The sequence below is a fragment of the Rhineura floridana genome, chromosome 1 (genome assembly GCF_030035675.1).
Source record: "Rhineura floridana isolate rRhiFlo1 chromosome 1, rRhiFlo1.hap2, whole genome shotgun sequence".
Lineage (NCBI taxonomy): Eukaryota > Metazoa > Chordata > Lepidosauria > Squamata > Rhineuridae > Rhineura > Rhineura floridana.
Genome location: NC_084480.1, coordinates 129,190,625 through 129,210,648, shown reverse-complemented (window position 1 = coordinate 129,210,648; position 20,024 = coordinate 129,190,625).

Genomic DNA, 20,024 nt, shown 5'->3' with positions numbered 1-20,024 from the left:
GTCCATGAAGGCTCTCTTCAGGAGTGATCTCACTACCACCTCTTTCAGGCAGCCAGGGACCACTCCCTCTCGCAGAGAGGCATTAATCACTTCCTTGGCCCAGCTGGCTGTTCCATCCCTGCTAGTTTTTATTAGCCAAGAAGGGCAAGGATTCAGCACAGAAGTGGTTGCATGAACCTGTCCAAGCACCTTGTCAACATCCTCAAGCTGTACCAACTGAAACTCATCCAAGAAATCAGGACAAGGCTGTGCTCTGGATACCTCACTTGATTCACCTGTTATAACACTGAAGTCTAAGTCCTGGTGGATGCTAAAGATTTTACCCTGGAAGTGCCTAGCAAATTCATTACAGCGGGCCTCAGATGGTTCTACCATGTCCTTGGGGCCAGCATGTAATAGCCCCCGGACAATTCTGAAGAGCTCCACTGGGCAGGAGACTGAATATTTGATAGTGGCAGCAAAGTATTGTTTTATTTTAGCTAAGATTTCTATCTCAATTTCCAATCAGAGAAATGTTTTTGACTGAATTGTATGTGCCAAGCAACTGTGGTTGATGCTTAATGTATCATACTTAATGACATCACTTGGGCCCACCCCGTGACATCACTCGGGCCCACCCTGTGACATCACTCAGGCCTGCCCCCGAAATCTCAGAATTTGGGATGCTTCTGACTTAGCAACCCTAATACAAACCATCATTTAAAGCACATTATGACTCCCAATGAATCCTAGGAACTGTAGTTTACTCCTCACCGAGCTACAGTTCCCAGCACTTTAACAAACTATAGTTCCTAGGATTCCTTGGGGAAATAATGTGCTTAAATGTATGGTGTGTACACAGCCACAGTGCAAGACAGAATTGCAAAGGGTGAAGAGCAGCACTGGTCTTCTGTGCCATATCACAACACACTGGTTCTCTCCAGACTGACCACTCAAAAGTTTCTTTTTCTTGAGCACAAATATGATGAAAGCCCCATCCCAGAGAGGTCACACGGTTCTGATTTTTCCAGGGTTCCTAATCACACGGGAGCCTTCACTGGCGCGAAAGGCTCCCCTCTGCAAATGTTCACCTTAAACACATGAGGGGCTGTCAAGAACCACAGGGGTGGGGCTAAAAGCACAGCCCCACTGTATCCACATCCTTCTTTGGGTGAGTGATGCCTGAATAGAGGTAACTGTTGTGATGATGCAATGGCAACATTAAATGGCAACATAGAAAAGCATTACCTAGTCAAAGACAACAGCTATGATTCCCTTACTGCCCTTTAACAAAACAGGTAAATCTTTAAAAACCAGTCACATGAGCAACCATTTCAAGCCCCTTGTCGGTGCTTCTGTACCTGTATCAGATGTTGCTGAACAGGGAATTTCCGCCTGTGCAGCTTTTCTCACCCTTGCATGACAAGGAGCAGCTGCCAAGATTTCCACCTCTATGAAGTCATGAGAGGCACAAGACCCTCCTTTCCACCAGGTCATCCAAGTTCATATGCATCCCAAATCATGGGAGCAAGCATCAGGCAGTGAGGCCTTCTGAACGTGCCTTTTCTGGTGAGACCTGGAGAAAAAAAAACTGCAACAGAGCCAGCCTGGGGCATTTTTTTTTTTTTTGCCAGAGGCAAATGACAAAATGAAACCCAGCCACCCACCTCATTCCATGCACAGAATCCAGCCAGATTGACAGCTGAATCTTACTGCAACCCTAACAAATAGGATAGGTCCCTTCAGCACACCCAAGGGCAGCAGGGTTGCTTAGGGAGCTCAGCATCGAATGGGGAGGCTGCTGCCACCTGAAATGGCTGTCTCATTCTACCCAATGGTAGGCCCAGCCCTGTGTACATAACGGAGTCCCAGAGCGTAGTCTGAAGGCACATGATGCAGTAGCCCTGCTGAAGGTAAGCAAGTCTAGACATGGTCAATGACTGGAAAGGAGACTGACTGGGACCTAGAGATGGAAGGATCTATCAGTTTTGCTTCTCTCGGCTTCTCGTTTTCCCCGTCTTAAATTCAGTTGTCTACATTTTTGCAGCAATGTGCAATTATTGTTATTATTTAAAAGCCTCATGAAAATTCATAAGCGTTTTAGTGAGGATTTCTCCTAATAAGAACATTTTTGTATGCAGCTTTGATTAATGTACACATCTTTTTGCAATCAGTTTTCCCAAATATAATGCATTTTATATTTTCTTTTCAGTAATATGTTCATTTTAACGCACACTTTCCCTTACTATATGCACTTTGTAAGCATTGTCTGGCTGGAAAACTGCACTGCAAAATCTGGATAAGTGTGAATTTGGAAGGATGGTTGTGCTTCAGTTCTCATGCTGTTGCAGAAAGTGCAAATTTGATAGGTCCATTTTTAAATGCAACCTGAATTTAAGTTCGCCCCTATCCCTACAGGGAATTCTGTGTACACCACATGGCATGGAAGAATGTGTGATTCCAATCAAAGTTGGGTCAAGAGCCAGCAACCTGCAGTTTCTGTCCTCCGGGTGGGCATCAGCTTATGTGGAACCATTTGGGGAAAGGTTATCTTTATTTATTTATTTATTTTGTTTCATTTATAAACCGCCCATAGCAAGTAGCTCTCTGGGCGGTGTACAAAAAGGTTAAAGTACAAAAATAACACATTAAAATCAGATTACAAACGATAATACAATCAACAAAACAAAATAATATATTAAACAAAATATAAAAGTTTAAAAGTCATGAACATTAAACATTAAAATGCCTGGGAGCATAGCCAGATCTTAACCTGGCGCCGGAATGATAGTAACGTAGGCGCCAGGCGTACCTCTTCGGGGAGGCTGTTCCACAATTCGGGGGCCACTACAGAAAAGGCCCTAGATCTAGTAACTGTCCTCCGGGCTTCTCGGTGAGTTGGTACCCGGAGGAGGGCCTTAGATGCTGAGCGAAGTGACCGGGTAGGTTCGTAGCAGGAGAGGCGTTCCACAAGGTATTGCGGTCCCACACCATATAAGGCTTTATAGGTCAAAACCAGCAACTTGAATCTGGCCCGGAAACAGATAGGTAGCCAGTGCAAACGGGCCAGAACAGGTGTTATATGCGCGGACCGGCTGGTCCTCGTCAATAGTCTGGCTGCTGCGTTTTGCACTAGCTGAAGTTTCTGAACTGTCTTCAAGGGCAGCCCTACGTAGAGCGCATTACAGTAATCCAATCTAGAAGTTACCAGAGCATGAACAACTGAGGCGAGGTCGTCCCTGTCCAGATAGGGGCGTAGCTGGGCTACCAGCCGAAGGTGGTAGAACGTGTTCCGTGCCACTGAGGCCACTTGAGCCTCGAGAGACAAGGAAGGATCGAAAAGAACCCCCAAACTACGAACCTGTTCCTTCAAGGGGAGTGTAACCCCATCTAGAACAGGATAAACATCCACCATCTGGGCAGGGAAGGCACTCACCAACAGTGTCTCAGTCTTGTCTGGATTGAGTCTCAGTTTATTAGCTCTCATCCAGTCCATTTAACAGCCAGGCAACGGTTCAGCACATCAACAGCCTCACCTGAAGAAGATGAAAAGGAGAAATAGAGCTGCGTGTCATCAGCATACTGATGACAACACACTCCAAAACTCCTGATGACCGCACCGGGAGGCTGCATGTAGATGTTAAAAAGCATGGGGGACAAAACCGACCCCTGAGGGACTCCACAATGGAGAGTCCAGGGTGTCGAGCAATGTTCCCCAAGTACTACCTTCTGGCGACGATCCGCCAAGTAGGAGCGGAGACACTGCCAAACAGTGCCCCCAACTCCCAACTCCGCGAGTCTTCCCAGAAGGATACCATGGTCGATGGTATCAAACGCCGCTGAGAGATCAAGGAGAATCAACAGAGTCACACTCCCTCTGTCCCTCTCCCGACAAAGGTCATCATACAGGGCGACCAAGGCTGTTTCAGTGCCAAAACCGGGCCTAAAACCGGATTGAAACGGATCCAGATAATCGGTTTCATCCAAGAGCACCTGGAGCTGGCCGGCAACCACCCGCTCCAAAACCTTGCCCAAAAAGGGGACATTCGCCACCGGTCTATAATTGTTCAAGTTATCTGGGTCCAAGGAAGGTTTCTTTAACAGAGGTCTCACTACTGCCTCCTTGAGGCTACTAGGGACTACTCCCTCCCTCAAGGAGGCATTTATCACTTCCTTGGCCCAGCCGGTGGTACCAGCCCTGCTAGCCTTCACTAGCCAAGATGGACAAGGATCCAGAGCAGACGTGGTCGCCCGGACCATTCCAAGCACCTTGTCCACTTCCTCAAGCTGCACCAACTGAAACTCATCCAATAATGAAGGGCAAGACCGCGTTCTGGACACTTCAATGGATTCATCTGTCATAACATCGGAGTCTAAGTCCCTACGGATGCATGCGATTTTATTTTGGAAGTGCCCCGCAATGTCGTTGCAGCGGGCTTCAGATGTTTCTATGGTATATTGAGGACCAGAATGTAAAAGCCCTCGTACAACCCTAAAAAGCTCCACTGGACGGCAAAGAGATGTCCTAATAGAGGCAGCAAAATAAGACTTTTTCGCCGCCCTTACTGCTTTTATATACAGCTTAGTGGAGGCACTTACCAAAGCATAACTGCATCCGTCTGGAGTTCGTCTCCATCTGCACTCCAGCCTCCTTCTCTCTTGCTTCATCACTCTCAGCTCCGGGGTATACCACGGAGCTGTATGAGCTCTACACTGAAGGGGGCGCGCAGGAGCGATCGTGTCAATAGCCCGGGCCATCTCCGTATTCCACAGTTCGACCAGGGCCTCGGCAGGAGCGCCAGTACTATCAGCTGGAAAAACTCCCAGAGCCTTCTGAAAACCCACAGGATCCATAAGCCTCCGGGAGCGGACCAACTTAATAGGTCCCCCACCTTTGCAGAGGGAAAGGGTCGCTGTGAGTCTAAAGCTCAGCAAGCGGTGATCTGTCCATGACAATGGAGTAGATGAAAAACACCCCACCACCAGATCACCATCTCCATGACCAGTGGCGAAGATCAAATCAAGGGTGTGACCTGACACATGTGTTGGGCCCGTGGCAAATTGAGACAGCCCCATGGTTGTCATGGAGGCCATGAAGTCCTGAGCCGCTCCAGATAAGACAGTCTCGGCATGAATGTTGATATTCCCCAGCACCACAAGTCTGGGGGACCTCAACAGTACCTCCAAGACTATCTCTGTCAGCTCAGCTAGGGAAGCTGTTGAGCAGCAAGGTGGGCGGTACACCAACAGGATTCCCAGTCTGTCTCCTTGGCCCAGCACAAGGTGGAGGCACTCTAGACCAGTCGCCATCTGGACAGGGTGCTTGGTGAGAGAAAAAGAACTCCTATAGACCACAGCAACCCCGCCTCCCCGGCCCTCAGATCTACCACAGTGCTGCACCATATACCCAGGTGGGCAAAGCTGGGAAAGAGCAACTCCTCCCTGCTCACCCACCCAGGTCTCGGTTATACAAGCCAGGTCGGCACCCTCATCCACAATTAAATCGTGGACAAGGGAGATTTTATTATATACCGACCTGGCATTCAAAAGCAGCACCTGGAGATCCAAGGACTGGCTGATAGAACAACCAACAGTCCTGTGGCTATGAGGAGAACCGGAACAAGGCACAGACACAACTTGTCTGGGACGAGTTCCCCTTACCTGGCACGTTCTCCTCCTAACACCATACCTCCCATTACCCGTCACTACGCTAATTGGGGCCCCCGAAAGCTCCCCCATTAGGCACAAAGTATGCTCTCCCACCCTCTGTTTGTTAGTGAAGTGATGGAACCCAGAATTTGACTAAATGCCATTCAATGAGGCACATTGAATGAGGTTTTAATATTCTGGACTGTACCATTTCAGACTTGGGGGAGGGGGGGAGAGTCACATTTTTGAATGCTTCCTAACCAAAACAAACAACCAAATTGTCCCTACATTTAGAAAAATTGCACATCAGGAAGAAAGTCTCATCATAGCTCTCTCCTAGATGTGCCAGTTAACTACATGGAAGGCCTTTTTATGGGGGGGGGTATATTCAAGAAAACATCCCCTCACCTACATTCTGACATGGGATGATCTAGAATTCTGCCACCTCATTCTATGTTATTGGTAGAATTACTGCTATCTCTCACCGATCTGCCACACCCACATTCCAGCACTGTTCCTGCTCTGGAGCCTTCAATAGTACTGTATAGCCTTGATTGCCAAATTAGACATTTAAGAGAGCCTGTTCTGACTCGTATTGACACAAATGGAACTCCAAGTGCTCCACTCTCACATATTGTACAGCTACAGCAAATGTTAGGTGATAGTATCTGCCCTGTTCAGTTGCTCAATAGGAGTTCTATTCATGATACTACATCTTCTAAATGAATCAGTCAAAAGCAATGAAGCCGGCTGGACAGAACAATTCCTCCAGCCTCATCATCACTCAGCCCATAAATAGCATGCGAGGCCTTATATATAACTATGTGGAGACTCAAGAGTTTCAGTCTACAATCCAGAAACTGGCATGAACAGCCAGTTATGCAGGTATTCAATATTGGCCTTAAAAAAAAGAGGCAAGGACAGGTAGTTTTCCAGGATGCTTCCCTGTGAAGGAATTAAACTGTTCAGCCATTTGGGGTTTTGTTCTTAGCTGTAAAATGGCAGTTTTCTGTTTTGATGTGCTTTTCCGTGTTTTTTCCATATACTAATTGTGCTTATGATTAACTGCTCAAAAGAATCTCTGTCCCCCTTCCCCATGCACACAAAATATCATTATAACAATTGTTTGCTGGTTTTCAAAATCTTTAGCAAAACATCTTCATTTGTTGTTGGTTAAACCTTAGCCTGATGCCTTGATTTTTCACCCCATGCCTAATTTCCTTTCCACACTACCCAGTACAGTGAGTTGTCTGGGTCAGTAAGAAAGCCCACGGGAGAACAAAATCAAGGTTACAGCAGTATTTCAGTGAAGGTATCCAGGAAATAAAAACTTCCACTTGCTGGCAGTAATGAAGATCACAGCAGGGGTTTAGCTTACCTGGCTTGCTGTCCTCCGTTTCACAGTACAGGTTACACACTCAATTGATTTTCTCCTTTAGCCCCATCTATATTAGTGATAGTGAGAATATTTCAAAATGAGTGAGAAATAAGAATTGCAGCTGGAAAATACAAAGAGTATTTGAAAGATGCCATGTGAAAATGCCCCTGGAAACAATGGGGCTTATAGTGGACTGGGCCTGGCTTCAGTCTTTTCATCCTTTTACTAGGGTTGCTGTGGTCCACTGCTATATTCTAAATTCACAGACCGAGAGTGCATATGCAGGATCTCTTAAAATAGGATGAGGGTGAATTTTTAGTAGGGTGTGAAGACTGAGGAGTTTAGTTTGAATACACACTCTTGCTTAAGATCATCAGGATGTAAAACATGCCTTGCCAGATCAAGTCAAGGTGAACTTCACCATACTGACTCAGTCAGCTGTCACAGCTTGGAAACATCAGTTGATAACAAACAACTTAGTACTTGTGATATCACAGTTTCCCATCACTACTCCAGCATTCTTTGCATGACTCCCAGCATGCAGAAGTTGATCCATTAGATTTTGGATCATGGTCCTCCAGTAGATCACGATCTACTCCCCCCCAGCACATTATATTTCTATGAGTTAATGCAACTGGTACTAACCAGGACTCTATGTACTCAGTGCTAAAAAATTGAAATCCTGGGCCCAAACATGCCAAATTATGCACCAATAAAATATTAATGTTGCAACCTGTTCTTATTATGCAAATCTGCACGATTCTATCTTAAATTGTTCTGCTTTTTTTAAAAACTGACTTACATAATTGATTCTAGTCTTACTAGCCATGTCAGAAAGTATGCAAGACTCTGAAGGCCCATTCACAATCACTGGAAATAGTATTCAGTTATCTGTCTAGCTTCTGAGATTCCAGTAGGCAACATCTACACACTTCCAATTTATGTTCACAGTGTAAGGTCTAGCAATTTGCCTTTCAAAACAAAACAAAAAAAGCTGAAATTCCCAGGAAGCCAAATTCTTCATCCAGTAATATTCTACAGTCTTGTAAAATGTTAGAATCTACTAGTCCCTGGCAGAAAGTTATCATTATAATTTGAAACACTTGGAGGCATTTAAACAACAGGGAATGACTGGCACTAGTCACTGAAAGAAGAAATGTGCTAAGCAGATCACTATCCGCAGAAGAATATTAAAAGTTTCAGTGCATTTACTGTGTGACCTATGGTGATTTGTTTACTGCAAGCTACAATGTGAGAAAACGAGCATAAAAAAAATAGGCAAAATTGAGTACCATTGATTTCAATGCTTAAATTTCGCATATTGAAATCAATGGGAGTTAAAAGTCAATGGGATATATCTCTTCTTCCCTTCCCTCTATAAAAACCCTAAGGTTTTTATTTGACATGCTGTAACAAATATTAATTATGGGGGGAAATTTAATTGCCAAGTATAAGTATATTATAACATGAAGGTGTTGAACAGCACTGTATAAAATATATGTTAATTTTATTTTAAAAAGTAATAGGAAGAAAGCAAAGAATGGGAATAAATTAACAGTGATCAGAACAAAGAGAAGTAAGAAAGTGAATAGAGATAACTTTTTCTCCTCTCATAATAGTATAACTCAGGGCCAACCAATGAAATTGATTAGCAGAAAATTCAGGACAGACAAAACAGCTGTATTCTTCACACAACATCTAATTTATTTATGGAATTTCCTACCTCAAGATGCCATGGCAGACATGAGCTTAGATGGCACTGACAGGCAATTCATAGAGGAGAGGTCAGTCAATGGGTATTAGTCATGATGGCTGCAATTGGACCATCATGTTCAGTGGCAATTAGCCATTCCAGAATACTATTTAGGGCTGCTTTTGTGCTTTCCAGTGGCACCTCACTGGTCACTATGGAAAAAAGGATATTGGAAAGATGGACCTTCGGTCTTTCCCCACAGGGCTGTTACGCTTCTAGTTTGACATCCACATCTGCTCAATAACATGATGGCTTTAATTTCAACAGCTATATGAAAATGGAAATGGACTGCCTTCAAGTCGATCCCAACTTATGGCTACCCTATGAATAGGGTTTTCATGGTAAGCAGTATTCCGAGGGGGTTTCTCTAGTCTTCCATCACCTCAGTTTACCAGTGCCTGAACTGACATAGAGCTAACAGCTTCAAGAGCTCAAACAAGATGCTCCTAGTTAAAGCTCAGTATTGATCCATCCAGTTTAAGGTCCTATTCATTTTGTTTCTTTATTATTTTACCTAATTCCCTCAAACTTTCTTACTAATGCAGCCCAAGAAACTGGATGGAGTTTTCCACAACAACCCTAAATGTTGTCGGTGTGTGTGTGTTAATTATTATTCTAGTCAGATTCCTCATACCTAGAAAACTAACTTGTTTTTGAAGGTTCAGCCCATCCTTCATTAAAGTTACAAAACCTTTGTTTATTTCCAATTACAAGGCCCTGATTTGCTGGAGGGATGGGAACGCTGGGAACTATAATAATCTTTTGAGTGATGCCCACTTTCAAAGCACCTTCTTTCAGATCTTATGCCACATGTGGTTTGTGATTTAAGTTCTGAATATTTACTTCAAGGGAAGGCATAAGCCTTTTATATATAAAGAGCACATTGCATAAACAAACAAGTCAGGTACTTTCAAATCTCTATTTGCAAATATCATCGGATTTTTCAGCCATTTTGGAAAGGCGGTGACCAACAACAGAGGCCATGTTACAGGCTGAAGTAGGCCTGGGCCTGGATAAACCTCTATGCTAATCATGCTAAGGAACAGGTACCCAGATAAACTGGGGTGAGGTATCTGTGTGCTACGTATTATAACTACCTTGAGCGTCTTTAAATGGAAAGGCTATGCATACTTTCAAAAATAATAAATGTAAAAATATATTCACCTGTAAAGGCATCACTACACTTCATCGGGAGCTGGTGTGGGAATGTCATTTCCCAGACTGCCATTTTTACATATTTTTGCAAATGCTTAACAGGGCATCGTGCTACCATAACACAAGGAAGCTGTTCCCATTCTATTCTAGTAACACTTGATTCAAACTTCAGTGTGAACAGCACAGGGAAATAACATAACTCTGGACTCTTTTTTAAAGAGGAGTAATACCATACTGCATTGCTTTTTGGTGTGAAAACTTTACAGGAGTACAACCCACATTTCCTTTATTTTGTTTCTCTCTAGCAAGAGAGTATTGCTGTTGGTACAGTAGAGGAAAGGCAGATTCTGGGATATCCCACATAACTTCACTGAATATGATCCTCCTTCGGAGAAATTAATCAACACAATCCTTTTATTTAAAAATGTGTGGTGAATTATTAAGAAATAAGCATGTTCTTCCTTATTACACCCTATAGCAGCCTTTGCCAACCTGGTGACCTCCAAATGTTTTGGACTACAACTTTCATTAGCCCCATCTAGCATGGCTGTGGAGGTTAGGCTGATGGGAATTATAGTCAAAAACATCCAGAGAGCAGGTTGGCAAAGGCTGCTATAGGGTGTAATCAAGGTGTAATTGGTAAACTGCCCTACAGAAGTTCCTGACACTGTCCGTTCATATAAATATGAATGTAGCCTTAATTCTGATCACATGCACAATTGTTATCAATTAGTACTTTGGGAAACCTCAAAACTGTGTCATAGAATCATAGAATAGTAGAGTTGGAAGGGGCCTGTAAGGCCATCAAGTCCAACCCCCTGCTCAATGCAGGAATCCAAATCAAAGCATTCCCGACAGATGGCTGTCCAGCTGTCTCTTGAATGCCTCCAGTGTCAGAGAGCCCACTACCTTCCTAGGTAATTGGTTCCATTGTCGTATGGCTCTAACAGTTAGGAAGTTTTTCCTGGCGTTTAGTTGAAATCTGGCTTCCTGCAACTTGAGCCCATTATTTTGTGTCCTGCACTCTGGGAAGATCGACAAGATATCCCGGCTCTCCTCTGTGTGACAACCTTTCATGTACTTGAAGAGTGCTATCATATCTTCCCTCAGTCTTCTCTTCTCCAGGCTAAACATGCCCAGTTTTTCCAGTCTCTTCTCATAGGGCTTTGTTTCCAGTCCCCTGATCATCCTTGTTGCCCTCCTCTGAACCTGTTTGTTTGTCTGCATTCTCCTTGAAGTGCGGAGACCTGAACTGGATGCAGTACTCAATATGAGGCCTAACCAGTGCTGAATAGAGGGAAACTAATATTTCGAGCGATTTGGAAACTATACTTCTGTTAATGCAGCCTAATATAGCATTTGCCTTTTTTGTAGCCACATCGCACTGTTGGCTCATATTCAGCTTGTGATCAACGACAATTCCAAGTTCCTTCTCACATGTCATATTCCTGAGCCAAGTATCTTATAACTGTGCATTTGGTTTCTTTTTCCTAAGTGTAGAACTTTGCATTTATCCCTGTTGAATTTCATTCTGTTGTTTTCAGCCCAATGCTCCAGCCTATCAAAGTCCCTTTTAATTTTATTTCTGTCTTCCAGCGTATTAGCTGTGTCCCTCAATTTTGTATCATCTGCACATTTGATAAGCATGCTGTGTACCTCCTCATCCAAGTTGTTAATAAAAATGTTGAAGATTGCTGGGCCCAGGACCGAGCCCTGTGGTACCCCACTCGTTACTTCCACCCAGTTTGAGAAGGAACCATTGATAAGCACTCTTTGAGTACAATTCTGGAGCCAACTGTGGATCCACCTGATAGTTGTTCCATCCAGCCCACATTTAGCTAGTTTGCTAATCAGAATATCATGGGGCACTTTGTCAAAAGCTTTGCTGAAGTCGAGATATATTATGTCCACAGCATTTCCACAGTCTACAAGGGAGGTTACCCGATCAAAAAACGAGAGAAGGTTAGTTTGGCAGGATTTGTTCTTCATAAATCTATGTTGGCTCCTAGTAATCACTGCATTGTTTTCAAGGTGCTTACAGATTGACTGCTTTATAATCTGCTCCAGAGTTTTTCCAGGGATTGATGTTAGGCTGACTGGTCTGTAGTTCCTGGTTGCTCCTTCTTGCCCTTTTTGAAGATAGGGACAACATTAGCTCTCCTCCAGTCATCCGGCACTTCACCAGTCCTCCATGATTTCGCAAAGATAATAGAGAGCGGTTCTGAGAGTTCTTCAGCCAGTTCCTTCCATACTCTAGGATGCAGTTTATCGGGCCCTGCCAATTTGAACTCGTTCAAAGTGATTAGGTATTCCTTGACCATTTGTCTATCAGTCTCAAGCTCCAATCGAGCCCGTTCTACTTCACGTTTCCCGGGAGGATCATAGACCCTTTTTTGGGAGAAGACTGAGCCAAAGTAGGAATTGAGCACTTCTGCCTTTTCTTTGTCATCTGCTATCATTTTCCATCCTCATTGAGTAGCTGTGTCACCATTTATTTTCTCTGTCTTTTACTATGGACATACCTGAAGAAAGCTTTTTGGTTGCTTTTAGCATCTCTCACTTACCTCAGCTCATTCTCAGCTTTAGCCTTCCTGATGCCATCCCTGCAATTCCATGATACCTGCCTGTACTCTTCCTTTGTGGCCTGGCCTTCTTTCCACTTCCTGTATGTGTACTTTTTTGTTTTCAGATAATCTCTAAGGTTTTTGTGAAGCCACATTGGCTTCTTCTGCTGTTTTCCCCCTTTTTTCCTTGTTGGAATTGCTTGCCTTTGAGCTTTTAGAATTTCCTTTTTTAGAAACTCCCACCCATCTTGGACTCCTTTTCTCATTAGAGTCACTTGCCATGGAATTGTACTTACAATTGTTCTGAGTTTATTAAAATCAGCTTTCCTGAAGTCCAGGGTGCGCGTATGGCTACTCTCAGCTTTTGCTTCTGTTAAAATCAAGAATTCAAGTATGGTGTGGTCACTTTCACCCAGAGTTCCCGTAACTGCCATTTCATCCACCAAATCATCTCTATTAGTTAGAATCAAGTCCAGGATAGCTGATCCTCTGGTTACTTTCTCCACTTTCTGTAGGAGAAAGTTATCTCCAACACAAGTCAGAAATTTCTTGGAGGGGCCATATTTGGCAGAATTTGTCTCCCAACAGATATTGGGAAAATTGAAGTCCCCCATTACTACTACATCATGCTTCCTTGAAACATTGGCAATTTGCTTTTCAAAAGTTACATTCTTGTCTTCTCCTTGATTGGGTGGTCAATAGTAGACTCCAAGCACCACATTCCTTTTATTCCTTGCCCTATTAATTTTAATCCAGATACTCTCGGTGGAGGTACCAAGCTCATCTTCCTGTATTTCTGTGCAGGGATATATATTTTTTACATATAGCACGACTCCACTTTCCTTTTTATTCCTTCTGTTCTTCTTGAACAAGTTGTATCCTTCAATTGCTGTATTCCAGTCATGGGAGTCATCCCACCAAGTTTCAGTTGTACCTATCAAGTCGTAATTACCCTCCTGTATTAAGAGTTCAAGTTCATCCTGTTTGTTTCCCATGCTCTGTGCGTTAGTATACAGACATCGAAAACCATGTGATTTATGGCTTGGCTTCCTTACTACGTTTCTGAGGACTGTTACTGGGCCCTATTAGAGCCAATCTCTCTGTTCCCATTACTGTGCACAAGCCTTTATCAATTGTTACCACCAAGTTTACGTCTCCCTCCCCCTTACGATTCAGTTTAGAGCCCTCCTGATGAACTTTTCCATGCTATGGCCAAACACATTCTTCCCAGTTCTTGTGAGATGCAACCCATCACTTGCCAGCAGTCCATCTTCCAGGAAGCATAGCCCGTGGTCCCAGAATCCAGATCTCTCACATCAGCACCACCTTCATAGCCATTCATTCACACTGAGTATTTTTCTTTCTCTTTCTACTCCTCTTCGAAGTACTGGAAGGATGGATGAAAAAACTATCTGGGCCCCAAAGTCCTTGGGTTTCCTTCCCAGAGCTTCAAAGTCTGATGTGATTTCTTCATAGTTCCATTTGGCAGTATCATTTGTTCCCACATGGATGAGGAGAAAGGGATACCTGTCTGTGGGCTTGATGAGTGATGGCAACCCTTCCGTCACATCTCTAATCCATCCTCCTGGTAGATAGCATACCTGGCGAGTCCACAGATCTTCTTGGCATACTTGGGTTTCGATCCCATGCAGTAGGGAGTCTCCCACTACTAGTACTCTTCTTTTGTTGTGGGGCATGGTTTCATTGCCCCTGCTTGATTGAGCTTCAGCCTCTTGCTCGTTGTCGCACAGAGTCTCCTGTAATTCTCATCATTTCATCTTGTGATCCTCTGTAGCAAGGGTGGGGAACCTTTTTAGCCTAGTGAGCCAGATCTTTTATCTTCCCCGCCCCACACCTCAGGCCAACTTTGACAGGTGAGCAGGACCATACACCTGCCAATAATCTGAAGTAATAATGATGTCAGGAGCTGGATAAAGAATTTGAACTGCATGGGCAGAGAAAAGGAAACAGATCTCCATTGCTCCTGAGGAAGGATTACTCCGAAACACGTTGAGCCTTAATAAACCTACCAAGCACCAGAGCCTGCCTCTCTTTTCTGTCCATATCATTAAAACTGCAAGAAGAGAATCCTATAGATATGCTAATACAGGGGCAAATTTGGCCCACAAGAGGATCAGATATGCCCCTTGAGCCCATTTTCCCCAAACCACGCCTACTTGCTCCACCTCTGATGTAATATGTAGCACCAGGTGTGGGACAGGTAGAGACACAGCTGCCAGTGCACAACCAGGAGCCTTAAAGTGCACTCCCGATAGGGCATCGGCAAGCGAAAGCAGGCTTTGGCTCTACTGAAGCCTGTTGGATTGGCTATGTTAGCGAGTTCCCTGTAGGGAACTCCTTTGCATTGACCATACCTGCAGAAAGCAGAGAACCTAACAGTATCAGTTCAGTGCTACAGCGGTGACAAATCCATACGAAGCAGCTCAATAATGCATGCATTCAAATCCAGATTCACATCTCCGTGCTTCTCCTTTGCATTTCTGACACTGGAGGGTTCAATTCTTGGTTCCCCATCACCACCACCGCTGCTGGAAGTAGCAGGGGGAGCTTGGGAAGCCCACAAGGGGTTTTGACAGTGAGCAGGACAACCCACATGCCAATCATAAGAACATCCTAGGGGTGGGAGAACCGTAGGCCAGGGGCTACTCTGGGCTACTGTCATGTAGAGCTAGAAAGAGATAGAGGTTCAACTGCTTCTCTGTGCCAAAACCAAAGTTACAATTATGAGGGCCTCCCCTAGAAACCTAATAGGGAAGAAAGATCAATTGGACTGTTGATGCTGTGAGCCCCTCCATCTTATGTACGTATGTGTAAATAAAACCAGATATCAAAAAGACACCACAGTCTCCAGTGACCTTCATTCCAAGGAAACCAAAACCTGGGTAAGCACTGGACCCATACAATCATAGAGTTGGGAGGAGCCTATTAGGACATTGAGTCCAACCCCCTGCTCAATGCAGGATTCCAAATTAAAGCATACCCAACAGATGGCTGTCCAGCTGCCTCTTGAATGTCTCCAGTGTTGGAGAGCCCACCACCTCCCTAGGTCATTGGTTCCATTGTTGTACTGCTCTAAAAGTTAGGAAGTTTTTCCTGATGTTTAGCCGATCTGGCTTCCTGTATCTTGAGCTCATTTTTCCGTGTCCTGCATTCTGGGATGATCGAGAAGAGATCCTGGCCCTTCTCTGTGTGGCAACCTTTCAAGTACTTGAAATCATCCCTCAGTCTCTTCTCAAGGCTAAACATGCCCAGTTCTTTCAGTCTCTCCTCAAAGGGCTTTGTTTCCAGTCCCTTGATCATCCTTATTGCCCTCTTCTGAACACATTCCAGTTTGTTTGCTTCCTTCTTAAACTGTGGTGTCCAGAACCGGATGCAGTACTCAAGATGAGGCCTAACCATTGCCGAATAGAGGGGAACCAATACTTCACGCAATTTGGAAACTATACCTCTGTTAATGCAGACTAAAATAGCATTTGCTTTTTATGCAGCCACATCACACTGTTGGCTCATGTTGGAGTCTCTCACTGTTGGGAGATTGAGGTGCATGTAACAATATTATGATTTCATTATCCTTGTTTAACTCAAACACTTTGGACCTTATTTTGTCATGATTTATTTGTATCCTGATTTTCTTCCATCATGGATCACAAGGTGGCATATATATGGTTCCCAAGCAGTCACCCATCAGACACTGATCAGATCCAGATCTCCTTGGCTTCTGCAAAGTAGTGGACTTGTGCCTTCAGACCCTACCCTTCAGACCATTATTATCTGTCAATTTATCTAAGACAATTTGGAGTCTTGGACAGTACAATAATGGGCAGTTGCCAATCCTAAAACCATACAGCAATAGCGAGATAGGCAAGGTGAGTCTAGGATGGTCCTGGAAGTGTCTTGTTAAAAAAGGGGAAGTCTTAAGGAAGATCATGGAGAAAAGGAAGGATATAGAGATTGGTACTGATTTAGATATAGATATCAATAGATATAGATATCTGCTTGATATAGAGAATGATATTGATTTCAGTGGAGGGAATTAATAATAATAATAAATTTTAATTTCTGTGTCGCCTATCTGGCCTATGGCCACTCTAGGCGACGTACAACAGTTAAAACACAGCATAATAAAATACAATAGTACAATATAAAAACAGTATAAAACAATACAGCATACAATACAGTAGGAGGCAATTCAATCTAGTAATTAACCCTCCCCGGAAATCCCAAAGGCCTGTTGAAAGAGCCAGGTCTTTAAGGCTTTACGAAATGTATTTAGGGAAGAGGCGTGCCGTAGATCTTGTGGGAGGGAGTTCCAGAGGGTGGGGGCCGCCACTGAGAATGCCCTCTCTCTAGTACCCGCCAATCTGGCTGTTTTTGTCGGCGGGATTGAGAGAAGGCCCTGTGTGGCTGATCTTGTCGGGTGGCATAATTGGTGGCGTTGCAGGCGCTCCGTAAGATAAACTGGGCCGAGACCGTATAGAGATTTAAAGGTTAATACCAACACCTTGAATTGGGCCCGGAAAACAACTGGAAGCCAGTGTAGATCGAACAACACTGGTGTGATGTGATCCCGGCGGCAACTGTTCGTAAGTAGTCGAGCCACCGCATTTTGTATAAGTTGTAGTTTCCGGACCGTTTTCAAGGGTAACCCCACGTAGAGCGCATTACAGTAATCCAAACGAGAGGTGACCAGGGCATGTACTACCATTGGGAGCTGATAAACAGGAAGGTAGGGTTGCAGCCTTCGTATGAGGTGTAGTTGATACCAGGCTGCCCGGCTCACTGCCGAAATCTGAGCCTCCATGGACAGCCTGGAATCAAGTACAACCCCAAGGCTGCGGACCTGGTCCTTCAGGGGTAAACTCACCCCATTGAACTTCAAGTCAACTTCTCCCAACCTTCCTTTGTCCCCCACCAGCAGCACCTCGGTCTTATCAGGGTTCAGTTTCAGCTTGTTCCTTCCCATCCATCCGCTCACGGATTCCAGGCACTTGGACAAGGTCTCCACAGCCGACTCTGGTGAAGATTTAAACGAGAGATAGAGCTGAGTGTCATCTGCATATTGATGACACTGCAGCCCAAATCTCCTAATGATTGCCCCCAGCGGCTTCATATAGATGTTAAATAGCATGGGAGAGAGGATAGAACCCTGTGGCACACCACAATTGAGAGGCCAAGGGTCTGAAACCTCCTCCCCCAATGCTACCTGTTGAAACCTATCGGAGAGGAAGGAATGGAACCACTGCAATACAGTACCTCCAATTCCCAATCCCTCCAGGCGATGTAAAAGGATACTGTGGTCGACAGTATCAAAAGCCGCTGAGAGATCGAGGAGGACAAGAAAGGAGAATTCTCCCCTATCTAATGCCCTCCTCAAATCATCTACCAGAGCGACCAAGGCTGTTTCAGTTCCGTGACCAGTCCTGAAACCCGATTGGTATGGATCCAAGTAATCCGTTTCATCCGTTTCATTGACCCACATATGTAATTCTTTTGTGGTGCTGCAGATCCTGGACTGGGTGTAATTGGGAGCAGTGGAGTAAAATGGTGGAACAAACCAACCCACCAAGCCATCATTTAACTCAGGCCAGCAGTTGTTGTTATGGCTGCCCCCTCTCCTTCTCCTAACTCCCCCCATCATGTCTAGTATTATAAAATAGCGATATATACAAGTTGTAGTGGAAACTTGCAACCTAGTGGCAACATGGCAAGTATTTTGTAACAGTAGACATGAGTGTTAGAGGAGTTGGAGACCTGGGGCTGTTGGTCTGAGCAGCAGCCAAGCCATGTGGGGTTTTGGAATGACATGTTACAGACTGATGTCACCATCTAGGGCTTATCCACATGGGAGCATTACTTCATACTAAAGACACTGTTTTTATCTCTTGTTTGCACTGTCCACAGTAAGGTCTCAATGCCAGTTGCAAACACAGTGTTTTCCATTCACACCGAGGGGAAGGATCAATCCTGCAGGTTTGTAATGACCACACCCTCTAATTTAACACTTCCACTCCCTCTGGTTCCTTGGCAACCAAGCAAGCTGCAGGGGATTCCTTTAAAAAAAATCAGAAGTGTGAATATCTGTGTTTTCCCTGGTAGGATACAGCTGAATACAAATCTTTCTTTGAGCAGTATTATGCTTGTGCGCACAAGTTAGGGGAAAAAAGAAAATAAAGGCACCGTTTGCAGCAACATAAAAATGGTAGGAGAATGGGGAGAGAGCAGCCAGAAGTCCTCATGAAACAAAATGAATGAAGGGAGGAGGAGGGAGTGGGTGTGGAGAGGGAAATGATTGACACACACACCTAAAAGCATCAGAGCACAGCGTCTGTAAGCACTAGAGATACAGAGTGAAAACGTTTTTTCCTTCCCTTTTCGTATTATCAGAGGGTTGGGTTAGTATGGATTTATGGGGGGAAACTGCGTGATAGCTTCTGTTTGCCAGTAATGTCATATGAACTATGCAAATTAAAAGGGGATCTGAGTAGCACCAAATACACACTAAACCACTGTTTAGATGAGACCCTAATGAAACCTGTTTCATGCTTACTGCTTGTGGATGCTATCAGTTAACATGAGGACACCACCATGATGGGGCTGATAGCATTGTGAGGGAAACCACTCTCTTTAAGATAGGCTAGTCGTTACCTCTTCCAATTGGTCAAAAGGCATGGCTGACAACATAGACCTCAGGTATGATCAGCAGTCTTGGGTATTTGTACATTGCACACTCCTGATTCTAAACTAGGCCATAGAAAAGACAGCAAATAATTGTTTGGTAGCTTTACATTACGTGGGCCAAACCTCATGCCAGTACAAAATATTCTGTTGAAATGTGATTCACACTATCTTTATATATCCTCTGAGAAAGCCGCCTATCTCAATTATCTGCTGACAAGAGACATGTTGAAACACACAGTTGTTTAGGAACACCCTGTGTAAACAAGATTTCCAAGTGCAAAACCTGAGGTAAATGCTGTCTGGTGAGTCATGACCACCACCTGACATGCTGACCAGTATTTTGTTGTCATGTACATTGATTGCACCTTGTTCCTTTACATTTTGTGTTATATTGGGCAAATAGATGGTGGCTGTGCATGGGATAGAGGTGTAGCCTGCTGCCATCATGATAACCCCTATCCTATGCACACGTTCATTGAATGCATGGAGCCTCTGCTGGACTTCTGGAAAGGGTTAGGGGAATGAAGCCAACCTGGAAGATTTATAGCAAACGGTAGCATCAAATTTGCTCTCTTATTCCCAGGATCAGGCAGTGTTGACTAGGGATGGGCGAGAATTTCAATTCAGTTCGCATTTCAAGCCAAACCTATCAAATTCACACTTTCCAAAACAATATGAAAACAGAAACACAGCCATCCTTCAAAATTTGCATTTATTTGCATTTTGTGATGCAGTTTTCTAACCAACTAGAGTTAACAAAAATGCATATATTAATGAGAAAGTGTGCATAAAATATACATATGAGTGAAAATAGCATGTAAAATGCATTATATGATGAGAAATGGCT